Source organism: Hylobates moloch, unplaced genomic scaffold, assembly GCF_009828535.3.
Source record: "Hylobates moloch isolate HMO894 unplaced genomic scaffold, HMol_V3 SCAFFOLD_8, whole genome shotgun sequence".
NCBI classification, from domain to species: domain Eukaryota; kingdom Metazoa; phylum Chordata; class Mammalia; order Primates; family Hylobatidae; genus Hylobates; species Hylobates moloch.
This window is the reverse complement of record NW_026652283.1, coordinates 121,411,558-121,415,795: the sequence shown is the minus strand read 5'-3', so window position 1 is coordinate 121,415,795 and position 4,238 is coordinate 121,411,558.

The following is a 4,238-nucleotide window of genomic DNA, read 5'->3' as shown; positions in this document are numbered from 1 at the left end:
GAACCCAAAGTATTTGAGACAAGTCTCAATCAATTTAGAAAGTCTATTTTGCCAAGGTTAAAGACTTGCCCGTGACATGGCCTCGGGAGGTCCTGATGACATGCACCCAAGGTGGTCAGGGGACGCCTTGCTTTTTATACATTTTAGGGAGACATGAGATGAATCAATATGTGTAAGCTGTACATTGGTTTGTTCTGTAAAGTTGGGACAACTCAAGGCGGGGGCTTCCAGGTCATAGGTAGATAGGAGCCCAGAGTTTGCATTCTTTCGAGTTTTCGCTCAGCTTTTCAGTGAATATACAATTTATATGTGAGAGTGGGATAGGGGAATAGTCACTTATGCCTTAGTCTGGCTCAGTGAATCTGCGTTCTCCGTCAACAAAAGGGCAGAGGAAGCAATCAGATGTGCATTTGCCTCAGGTGAGCAGGGGGATGACTTTCTGTCCCACACCTGGGAAGGTAAGCTGTCAGTTTACACTGTCACGGTAAAATTCAACGGAACTGTTCCGGGGAAAGATCTTGAGGCCCACAAGGAATTTCCTTGTGGGAAAATTGTGAGGGAGGTGTGTAGCTGTTTACATCTTTGCAGCTATCTTATTTAGGAATAAAATGGGAGGCAGGTTTGCCTATTGCAGTTCCCTGCTTGAATTTTCCCCTAGGCTTAGTGATTTGGTGGTCCCGAGAGTGATTTTCCTTTCACAGGTTAAATAAATATGCTGTGCAATATTCTTAAATAGACGAACTAGATTATTAGTTGTTGAAAATCAGAGTCTTGAAATTTTCTAATGCATTTTTTGTTTGTTTGTTTGAGACCAAGTCTCACTCTGTTGCCCAGGCTGCAGTGCAGTGGCATGATCTTGGCTCATGGCAACCTCCGCCCTCTGGGGTCTAGAGATTCTGGTGCCTCAGCCTCCTGAGTAGTTGGGACTACAGGCATGCACCACCACAGCTGATTAATTTTTGCATTTCTAGTAGAGATGGGTTTCACCATGTTGGCCAGGATGGTCTCGAATTCCTGACCTCAAGTGATCAGCCCACCTTGGCCTCCCAAAGTGCTGGGATTACAGGTGTGAGCCACTGCGCGTGGCCCTTTCTAGTGCATTTAGATCAGTCTAAATATCAATGGGTTCCTTGTTAGTTTGCCCATTTATTCATGGATGTTGATTGACTGCTTGCTTTGCATCTGGGAACCTCCTGTCTCCCGGCTGGCTGTGCCCTCAGCAGCAACACTCTTGTCCCACGCGTGGGCCTGAGTCAGGGTTCACTACTGTGGGGAACTCGTGCGGGATTTGGACAGTGTTGGTGAAGTGCAGGCCACCATTCCTGGAGATGGTGGAGGTTTCTCAGCCTTCCCGGGAACAGGCCTCAGCCATGGCTGCGGAGGCTTCTGTGACCTTGGTCTGCAGCCTGGAGGACGACACCTCCCCTGCGCCCACCCTCCCTGTTTCCCGGCTCCACTTGCAGGGGCTCTGTCCTGATGCCACTCACAGGGAGTCACAGGACAAGCGAGGTTCCTTCCCTCCTAGAACAACTGTTTCACTAGAATAGGTTAACCCAGTGGAAAAGAGGGACAACAGACCCATAAACTCTGTGTGTGTGTGTGTGTGTGTGTGTGTGTGTGTGTGTATGTAAAATATGGTGTCAGGCAGGGGAAAGTGTGTAAAACATTAATCAGGTTAAGTGGATGAAGAGGTGAGTTTAAGATCGAGGCAGTAGAGAAGGCCTCTCTGGAGGGGGAGCCACCAATATTGTATACGCGCACATGCACAGACACACACACATATACAGACACACCCACACATACACACACACACGCATGCACAGATAACACACATACAGACACACGCAGACACACATGCACAGACACACACAGACACACCCACATACAGGCACACACATACACACACAGGCACACACATGCACAGACACGCACACAGATACACACAGACACACGCAGACACATGCACAGACACACAGACACACGCACAGACATGCAGACACACACGCAGACACACACACACGCAGACACACACACACGCAGACACACACACGCACATGCTGAGCCACAGGTGCACATACACACACGGGCTGAACGGCTGGTCTTTCCTCTCTTCCCCTGTTTTGCCGAGACACGCAGGCATCACGGTGTCTGCTGGCCACATCCTCCACGCAAACGCAAAGCCTGGGAGAGGAGCCTAGAGGGTAGGTAACAATAAGGTCAAGTGCAGTTGCTATGGACTGCCTCAGAGGACGCATCCCAGATGAGGCGCAGGCTGGGAAGGAGCCCAAGGGCAGCAGGGACCCAGGGGTAAGAGAAAGGACAGGTGGAAGAGAAAGGACAGGCTGGATGAAGCCCCGCCACGATTCTTTCTGACCCGGCATGCCCTCCATCTACCATCCCTCAGCCCCAGGCACCAGCGTAGACGCTCCAAGGACTGCTGTGAACTGAGGACGTGAGTGCAGCCTGGGGTGCAAAGATGACTGTTCTCACTGCATGCCTACCGAGCCCTCCTGGCTTCCACTCCGTGCTGCCTGAAATGTCTATAAATGGCATCTGTAAGTCTGTGGCATGTAAAGGCTGCCTTCCTCCTCGCTGATGTGCACAAAGGCAGAGCTGTAAGGTGAATTCTAGCCCAGTGGCATATGTGAGCTGGGGCAGGTAGAGTCCAAGTACTTGCCTCCCTGAGTCTCTGTCCCGTCCTGGGGTCTGGGGCGACAGTGGCCTTATAGGACTGTTGCCGTGAAGGTCAAATGGGCTAATACCCAGCACCTTCTGTGTGGCTAGGCTCATGGCTGTAGCGTTGCAAGAATTCCAGGCTTTAGTGTCTGAGACTGTGAGTTCCAGCATGGTTAATTATTAGACAAGTAACTGGGAGCAAATAACCCAAGTGCCCGGGTCACATTTTCTTTAGCTGCAAAACAACACCTGTTTTGCATAAGACCAGATGGCAAAATGTGGGAAAATGCTGTACTGCATACAAGTTTGGGGTGACTGGCTCCACCGGTTCCAGGCATGTGGCCATTGTGATGGAATGCACTTCACGTCTTCCTGTGGCAGGGTGTGTGTACTCAGCCCAGGAGCTGGGGAGACCTCATGTTAATATGAGATTGGTGCAAAAGCAATTGCGGTTTCAGACCGTGAATTTTAAATAGTTATAACTAGGCTCAAATACATTTTTATTAGTCAAAATAGGAACCATTACAATCAACACATTTTTGCCAATGAGAAGTAAGTTTGTTTATACCTGTAGTGTAAAAATCTGTGTTTCGGGATTTGAGTAACTGTTGGAAAGCATTTCTCTGCATCCTTCTGGTTGCGGAAGTGTATTCCCTGCAAAAAGTTGTCCAGGTGCTTGAAGATGTAGTTGGTTGGCAAGAGGTTCCGGTGAATATGGTGGATGAGGCAAAACGTCATAGCCCAATTCGTTCAACTTTTGAAGCATCGATTGTGCAACATGGGGTCAGGCATTGTCGAGGAGAGAATCGCGCCCTTTCTGCTGACCAATGCCAGCTGCAGGCATTGCCATATTCGGTGCATCTCGCGGATTTGCTGAGCATACTTCTCAGATGTAATGGTTTCTCAGGGATTCAGAAAGCTGTAATGGATCAGACCTGCAGCAGACCACCAAACAGTGACTATGACCGATTTTTGGTGCGAGTTTGGCTTTGGGAAATGCTTTGGAGCTTCTTCTCAGTCCAACCACTCAGCTGGTCTCCACCGCTTATCATATAAAATCCACTTTTCGTCGCATGTCACAATCTGATCAAGAAATGGTTCGTCATTCTTGCGTGAAATAAGATGACACTTCAAAATGATGATTTTTTTTTAAAATTTTTGTTTGGCTCATGAGGCACCCACTTATTGAGCTTTTTCACCTTTCCAATTTCCTTCAAATGCCGAATGACCGTAGAATGGTCGACGTTGAGTTCTTTGGCAACTTCTTGGGTAGTTGTAAGAGGATCAGCCTCGATGGTTGCTCTGAATTGGTCATGGTCAATTTCCCATGACCGGCCGCTACGCTCCTCATCTGAACCTCCACTGTGCTGCGCGTTCTCATTAGCAGTTCCTGGGCCAAATGCGTTGTTGATGTTGCGAGTTGTCTCTGCTGCTTTATGACCCATTTTGAACTCAAATAAGAAAATTGCTGGAATTTGCTTTTTGTCTAACATCATTTCCAAGGTCCAAAATAAATATCAAATAAACAGCAAGTAATCAGCCATTAGCCAAAAAAAGTGAGA